This window comes from Triticum urartu, chromosome 7 (assembly GCF_003073215.2).
Source record: "Triticum urartu cultivar G1812 chromosome 7, Tu2.1, whole genome shotgun sequence".
In the NCBI taxonomy this organism is placed as follows: domain Eukaryota; kingdom Viridiplantae; phylum Streptophyta; class Magnoliopsida; order Poales; family Poaceae; genus Triticum; species Triticum urartu.
Genome location: NC_053028.1, coordinates 535,298,486 through 535,307,324, shown reverse-complemented (window position 1 = coordinate 535,307,324; position 8,839 = coordinate 535,298,486).

The window sequence follows — 8,839 nt, the reverse complement described above, 5'->3', positions numbered from 1 at the left end:
AGGGATAACTTTCTTTGGCCATGTTATTTTGAGAAGACATAATTGCTTTGTTAGTATGCTTGAAGTATTACTATTTTATGTCAATATGAACTTTTGTCTTGAATCCTTCGGATCTGAATATTCATACCACAATTAAGAAGAATTACATTAAAATTATGCCAAGTAGCACTCCTCATCAAAAATTCTGTTTTTATCATTTACCTGCTCAAGGACGAGCAGGAATTAAGCTTGGGGATGCTTGATACGTCTCCAGCGTATCTATAATTTTTGATTGCTCCATGCTATATTATCTACTGTTTTGGACATTATTGGGCTTTATTATCCACTTTTATATTATTTTTGGCACTAACCTATTAACCGGTGGCCCAGCCCAGAATTGCTGTTTTTTTGCTTGTTTTAGGGTTTCGAAGAAAAGGAATATCAAACGGAGTCCAAATAGAATGAAACCTTCGGGGACATGATTTTCTCAACAAACAAGACCCGGGAGACTTTGACCCTACGTCAAGACACAAGAGAGGAGGCCACGAGGTAGGGGGGCACGCCTACCCCCCCCCCAGGCGCGCCCTCCACCCTCGTGGGCCCCCTGTTGCTCCACCGACGTACTCCTTCATCCTATAGATACCTACGTACCCCCAAACGATCAGATACGGAGCCAAAAACCTAATTCTACTGCCGAAACTTTCTGTATCCATGAGATCCCATCTTGGGGCCTGTTCTGGAGCTCCACCAGAGGGGGCATCGATCACGGAGGGCTTCTACATCAACACCATAGCCTCTTCGATGAAGTGTGAGTAGTTTACCTCAGACCTACGGGTCCATAGTTAGTAGCTAGATGGCTTCTTCTCTCTTTTTGGATCTCAATACAATGTTCTCCCCCTCTCTTATGGAGATCTATTCGATGTAATCTTCTTTTTGCGGTGTGTTTGTTGAGACCGATGAATTGTGGGTTTATGATCAAGTCTATCTATGAATAATATTTGAATCTTCTCTGAATTCTTTTATGTATGATTGGTTATCTTTGCAAGTCTCTTCGAATTATCAGTTTGGTTTGGCCTACTAGATTGATCTTTCTTGCAATGGGAGAAGTGCTTAGCTTTGGGTTCAATGTAACATCCCAAATTTTCAATTTGGAATGTTATACATTAGATCAATATCGCATATCATATTTTATTGCTTTTCTGGTTGATCCTAGAAATTCTACGCAACTCAAGGACCCTCAGAGAGAGTTGGGGATTTCGTTATTTTCATATTTGAGTTTTTCTCAAATTTTGAAAATAGGATCATTTGATTTGATTTATTTTATCTTCAATTATTTCTATTATCAAAATATGAGAGAGGGAATAAAATGACTTTCCCAAAATAAAGAAATATTGAGGATTTAATAAAAGATCAAATAAGGTTTTATTTGCTATTTTATTTGAATTTAGGAAAAATTGCACGTTTTCAAAAATTGCATTTAGAGCCAAAAAAATGTTCATCTTGTTCTAAATATTTTATTTAGACGGAGAAAAATTGTTTTGGCATTTTTAGATTCTTATTTATTTTTCTAGATTTTTTAGGCGCAGCGAAATTTAAAAAAAAAACCCGCGCCCGACTGGGCCAAGGGCCCAGCCGAACAGGCCGGCCCAGCCAGCCGCCGCCGCCTCCAGCCGGATCGGGACCGGAGTCCCGATCGCCGCCGTCGCCGTGTCCGGGGAGGACACGCCTCCCGAGGCCGACCCCTCCCCCAAGTCGACCTCCCCCGCCCCCTTTATAACCGCCGCCGCCCCCCTGCAACCCCACACCGCCGCCCCGCCGTCGCGCCGCTTGCCGCGCCCGTGCCGCCCGGAGCCACCACCACGTCGCTTGCCGCTTGCCGCGCCGCCTGGAGCCGCTGCCTCGCGCCACCGCCGCCCCGCCGCCGCCGCCACCGAGGTAGTCGCCTGTCGGCTTTTGAGAAAAAAAACAGATTCGGTTTTTTTGAAAACCCTAGTTTCCGTTTTTTTTAAATAAATAGATCAGTTTTTGGTTTATTTATTTAGCGAGCGCCCGTTCCTTCGTTCGTTTTAACGAACATGTTTTTTGTTTAATTTTTGTTAACGAATGTTCATTCGTTAACTGTTCGTCATTTTCCTTTTTCTCGGATTAAATCTGCGGTTTTTCTGGTCGCGAACTCTGATCCGATGTTCGTTCTAGTTTATCTTTTCGCTCGTTTATCGGAATCAGGCGATTCAAGCGCCTGGAGTTTCGTCTCGAAACCCTCTTTTCGTTTAGACAACTCAAACAAGTTTTTGCCACTGTAAAAATTGCCTTAGATCCAGAATAGTAAACGAAGCTTGTTTCTTTTGCCGTTTGTCTTTCGTTGCTTCGTTCGTTTTGATTCTTTTTGTCAAGCGGAGTTCTTAAGTTGAAATTTCTGGTTAGATCTTTTGTTCGAGTTTTACCTGTGCATTAGTTGAGTACTTATTGTGTGCTTGTTTGTTTGCGATAGAGTACCCGGAGTGCGCCGCTTGCTACTTCGAATCGCTAGGTTTCCCGGATCATCAGCAATGCAAGGAACACTTTGATCATACCTCCTACTACCCAGTTTTATTGCATTAGATCAATCCTCACACATTGCATGATTAGGATCAAATTAAATTGTGGGTTTGGTGAGTAGTTGAGGTAGAACCTATTACCTGTTTATTATCAAACCTTTGGGAGTTACTCTATGTTTTCTTATTATTGCTATGCTATGCTAGTAAACGTGGATTGGGTGAGTGTATCCATGACAGATGTGAGCTTTGTTAATTAATGGTTTATTTAAGGTGGCAACCTAAACACACATCTGGGTGGATTGAGGCACCTGGGTATTCCAGCGATTGCCTGTTTTCTTTTGGACCACCACCCAGGCTCAAAGGGATCATGAGATTATTCATACTAGAAACTTCCGTGTGCAGCCACAAGCTACTATGGGCTCTAGCATAGTTGACTAAGTCCTGCGAACTCTTACAGTGGTAGACTAGCAGATGTCGGGGATGTAGGTTGGTACGATCTACCCGTACGTAAGGTGCTAGCGCTTCTAAAAGACTATGTCTCGGTCATCCGTTTCTCAAACACCATTCAATGCGAGAAAACCAACGGAGGAGATCGAGTCTTGTGGGGAAAAGTGCGCAAACCTCTGCAGAGTGTATAAACTAATCATGGTTAGCCGTGTCCCCGGTTATGGACATCTTGAGTATCTAGTACCTGGATTATCATGTGAATCTCATCATGTTACTCTAAAGTTAATTGTTGGGTTTTTAATGATGATGCTTCATTGGGATTGAGAATGCTGTCAACCATTCTCAATGTTTAACAACTACCATGATAGTTAAATAAAATTTATTCCTTTATAGTAGGGAAAAAATGGCTTTACACAAAACTGTAACCATAGAGCTTTCCACCAGCCATATATGCATATAGAATAGCCATATTCTTGTATTAATCTCTATGTGTTACTTTGCCAGCATATTCCATGTGCTGACCCGTTTCGGACTGCAACGTTAATGTTGCAGACTTTTCAGACAATGATTAAGGTGCCTTAGGTCGTGGTTCTATACTCAGTGATGCCGCTGGAGTTGATGGACTCACTTATCTTCCAAGCCTTCCACTGTTATCGTTATTAGATGGCCTTAAGCCATATTTATTGTAATAAGTTCTCTTTTGAGACACTCGTTGTAATAAGTGTGTGATTGCTACTCTGTTATAAATCCTTCAAGTACTGTGTGGTGTCAGCATTACTGATCCAGGGATGACACCGAAGCATAGAGATTGGACCGTTTGAGGTCTGGTCGCTACAAGATGGTATCAGAGCACACGCTGACTGTAGGACACGACCACTAAGCTAAAGCCCTAGATCACTACTTACTCTTCTCCTTCTGACCTCTCATCTTTTCTACTCTTTTAGGATGGCGGATGCAAGGAACAAGTACATACAACCGGATGAAGATACACCCTTTGGACGTCACTTGAAGGAAGTAACTAGATACCTGAACATAGGAGTACCAAGCTTCACCGGAACCTACAACGCCACATTACCTGAAGAAGAGCGCCGGATGATTCAAGTTCAAGTTCCAGGAAGGACGTTCATGCCAGTCACTGAGCCCATAGAGTTTTCTTTTGATGCACCAACTTGGAGTCTAGGAAAGAGCATGGTAGCTCGCATCGCCATGGGACGCATTGGAGAAGTTTACCGCAATGATCTCAAGGATACTATCTACCAGATTTGTGGGCGCCGAGATGAGCACTGGGAGATGATCAGCACCAGGAAGGATAGATCAATTGCAGCTTTTATCCAGGAGTTAAACCAGCACATTCGATGTCAGGAGAACCAGATGTGCGCAGACATGATACATCTGAAGAAGGCGAGGACAAAAGTCAAGGAACTGGAGGAAGAACTCAAGGCTACACGTGAAGATTATGAGGAGGAAATCGAAGTATTAGTGGAAAAGAATGAAGATCTGATCAAGAAGGTTGGAATATTCATGGGAGACCCTACACCAGTAGAAGAAGACGAAGAAACCAAGGAGATTCGCCCGGAAGACTACATCATCATCGACGACACCGACTCGGATCCAGATGATAGCGATGATGACTATGTTGATGAAGCTCGAGCAGATATCATGGAGTCTGCAACCGAAGAGTATTTCTAGTAGATCACCCCAGCAGTAGTAGTAGTCCACCATGTAAATATAGTAGTCCAAGCACTTTTGCGATAGTTAGATCGATTGTATGCCCTTGTTTGATTGATTGAATGAAGTGAATTGTTTGCTTTTGCCTCATGTGCATATGGGTAGTGTTTTCTCTTTAGACCCCCTCTATTCTTAAAACTCATCTTTTCTAAACCCTCAGATGCCTCCGAGACGTGACCCCGGATTTACCTTCCCACCGGAGCTCACTTAGTTGATCCAGTAGTAGAACACATTGATGCAATTACTAGTCCAGAATCAGAATCAGGGGAACAACAACAACAACAACCCACCACCACCACCACCTGTTGATCACTTAGCCCGTTTTCTTAGGTTGAATCCGCCGGTATTTTCCAGTAGCACCGAGCCGATAGTAGCAGATGATTGGCTCCGCAAGACAGCAAGAGAGTTGACCATGGCAGGATGCACAAATGCGGAAAAAGTGAAGTTTGCCGCACATTAGCTGGAAGGACCCGCAGCATCATGGTAGGAGAATTTCACAGCCACTTTCCCTGTCGACACTGTCACATGGGACCAGTTTCAGCAAGCTTTCCGTACTGCCCATGTTTCAGTAGGAGCTATGGCCATGAAGAAGCGAGAGTTTCGCAACTTGCGCCAAGGAGGACGGACAGTTGGCCAGTATGTGGAGGACTTTAGTAAGCTAGCACGTTATGCCCAGATGACGTTGCTACGGATGCAGCTAAGCAGGAGAAGTTTCTGGAAGGACTGAATGATGAGTTGAGCATGCGGTTGATGGTAGCAAACTTCAACAACTACCAGTAGTTGGTAGATCGTGCTCTCATGATTGAAGGGAAGCAGCAGCAGATCGAGAACCGCAAGAGGAAGTATGGACAAGGGAAGTACAATTCTGGAGCTCAGCAGAAGCCACGTTTTACCCCTAGACCGGGAGGACATTTCCAGCATACCCATGGAGGAGGTAGCTCGCACAATCACAATGGCCCCAAGACTAGTAATGGGAATGGAGGAAGCAACGGCCAGAACCGCACCAACCCATCAACCCCAGCCAAGAAAGACCTGAGCCAAGTCACTTGTTTTAAGTGCCAGAAGACCGGACATTATGCCAACGAATGTCCTGAATCACAGAATGGAAATGGCAATGGAAGCTCTGGGAAGAAGCCGAACCCTTTCAACAGGGGACAGGTGAACCACGTTAACGTGGAGCAGGTTGAAGAGCAGCCGGATGCAGTAATCGGTAAGTTTTTGGTTAAGTCATTTACTGCACTCGTTCTTTTTGATACTGGTGCATCGCATTCATACATATCAAGGGGATTTGTGGATAAGTATAAACTGCCAACCCAAGCCCTTAGGTCACCCATGTTAGTAACTTTGCCTGGAGCAGAGTATATGGCTAGTCTATGGTGTGATCGGTTACCATTAAGGATTGGTAACTACGTATTTCCCTTAGACCTAATAGTGTTGGAATCTCAAGGATTGGATGTAATATTAGGCATGGATTGGTTGTCAAAGTATGAAGGGAATACCGAATGTGCCAGTAAGTCAATTTTGCTTACCACCCCAAAAGGAAGAAGGATCAAGTATGTATCACATCATGTGCCAAAAAGGACTCAAGTAAATTGCCTAACAGGAGTGTTGAGGAGGAAGTACCAATAGTGAAGGATATCCCTGATGTATTTCCAGAGGAATTGCCAGGCATGCCACCGGATAGAGATATTGAGTTTTTGATTGAACTTTTGCCAGGCACAGGGCCAATATCAAAGAGACCATATAGGATGCCCGCAAAGGATTTGGTGGAGATTAAGAAGCAAATTAAGGAGTTACTGGATAAGGGTTATATTCGCCCAAGTTCTTCACCTTGGGGATCGCCAGTACTTCTAGTAGAAAAGAAGGATGGATCGTTAAGGATGGTTGTTGATTATCGAGGATTGAATGAAGTAACCATCAAGAACAAGTACCCACTACCAATGATCAATGATCTGTTTGATCGATTGCAAGGAGCTAAGGTATTTTCCAAGATAGATCTGCGATCAAGATACCACCAGTTGAAGATTAGAGAACAAGATATACCTAAGACGGCTTATACCACCAGGTATGGGCTGTATGAGTATACCGTTATGTCATTTGGTCTGACTAACGCACTAGCATATTTCATGAACATGATGAACAAGGTGTTTATGGAGTTTCTGGATAAATTCGTGGTAGTGTTCATTGATGATATCCTGGTTTACTCAAAGAATGAAGAGGAGCATAAGGAGCATTTGCGTTTGGTGCTTGGTAAACTCAGAGAACATCAATTATATGCCAAGTTTAGCAAATGTGAGTTTTGGTTGAAGGAAGTTGGATTTCTCGGACACGTTATATCCGGAGAAGGTATAGCAGTAGATCCCACTAAAGTTGACATCGTGACCAATTGGGAAGCGCCAACAACAGTTGGAGAGATCCGGAGTTTTCTTGGACTCGCAGGATACTACCGGAGATTCATTAAGAATTTATCAAAGATTGTGAAGCCTATGACGGAGTTGTTGAAAAAGGATACCAAGTTCATATGGACTGAGGAATGTGAGGCCAGTTTCCAGGAATTGAAGAAACGTTTGGTTAGATCACCTGTGTTGGTTTTGCCAGATCAGACCAAGGATTATGAGGTGTATTGCGACGCTTCACGTTGAGGACTTGGAGCAGTGCTTATGCAGGAAGGAAGAGTTGTTTCCTATGCCTCACGACAGCTTAAGCCTCATGAGTTGAATTACGCTATGCATGATTTGGAGTTAGCAGCCGTAGTGCATGCATTGAAAACCTGGAGACACTTTCTCATTGGAAATCATTGTGAGGTGTACACAGATCACAAGAGTTTGAAGTATATCTTCATGCAGAAAGAGTTGAATCTCAGGCAAAGAAGATGGTTGGAGCTCATCAAGGATTATGATATGAGATTACATTATCACCCCGGAAAGGCCAACGTAGTAGCTGACGCATTGAGCCGTAAAAGCCATGTCAACACCTTAATGATGGGAGATTTACCAAGGGAGTTAGCTGAAAATCTTCGTGAGCTATATTTGGAGATAGTTCCAAGAGGCTATGTAGCAGCATTAGAGATTCAGTCTACTTTGATGGATAAGATCAGAGAAGCTCAAAGGACTGACAAGGAGATTGCCTCTATAAAGGAGAAAATAAGCAAAGGAAAAGCTAAGGGATTTCGTGAAGATGAGCACGATACCCTATGGTTTGAAGACCGTGTTTATGTACCAAATGATTCGGAGACCAGGAAGTTAATTCTGCAAGAGGCACATGATTCACCATATTCGATTCACCCAGGAAATACCAAGATGTATTTGGATTTGAAGGATACTTTCTAGTGGACCAGAATGAAGAAGGATATTGCGGAGTATGTAGCAGTTTGTGATGTATGTCAGAGAGTAAAGGCAGAGCATCAGAAGCCAGCAGGATTGCTACAGCCATTGCCGATACCCGAATGGAAGTGGGATAAGTTAGGCATGGATTTTATTACGAGTTTACCCAGAACTCGTTCAGGCTATGACTCAATATGGGTTGTAGTCGATCGTTTGACAAAGGTATCCCATTTCATTCCAGTGAAGACTACCTATACCAGTGCAAAGTTAGCAAAGATATACATGACCAGAATCGTATGTCTGCATGGAGTTCCAAAGAGCATTGTATCAGATAGAGGAACCCAATTTACCTCAAAGTTCTGGAATTAGTTGCATGAAACTTTGGGTACCAGACTAGAGTTTAGTACAGCTTTCCGTCCGCAGGCAGATGGACAGACCGAGAGAGTCAATTAGATTTTGAATGATATGTTGAGAGCTTGTGCGCTAGATTACGGATCTAGTTGGGACGAGAATTTGCCATATGCAGAGTTCTCTTACAACAACATTTATCAATCTACTTTGAAGATGGCCCCTTTCGAAGCCTTGTACGGAAGGAGCTGCAGGACCCCATTGTCTTGGGATGAAGTTGGAGACCGTCAGTTGTTTGGGCCAGATCTGATTAAGGAGTCTGAACAGAAAGTGAAATTGATTCGTGACAGGCTCAAGGTAGCCCAGTCCAGGCAGAAGAGCTACGCAGATTCTAAACGCAAGGAGACAGTTTACGAAGTCGGAGACCGAGTTTATCTTCGAGTATCACCACTTCGAGGAGTTAAGCGCTTTGGAGTT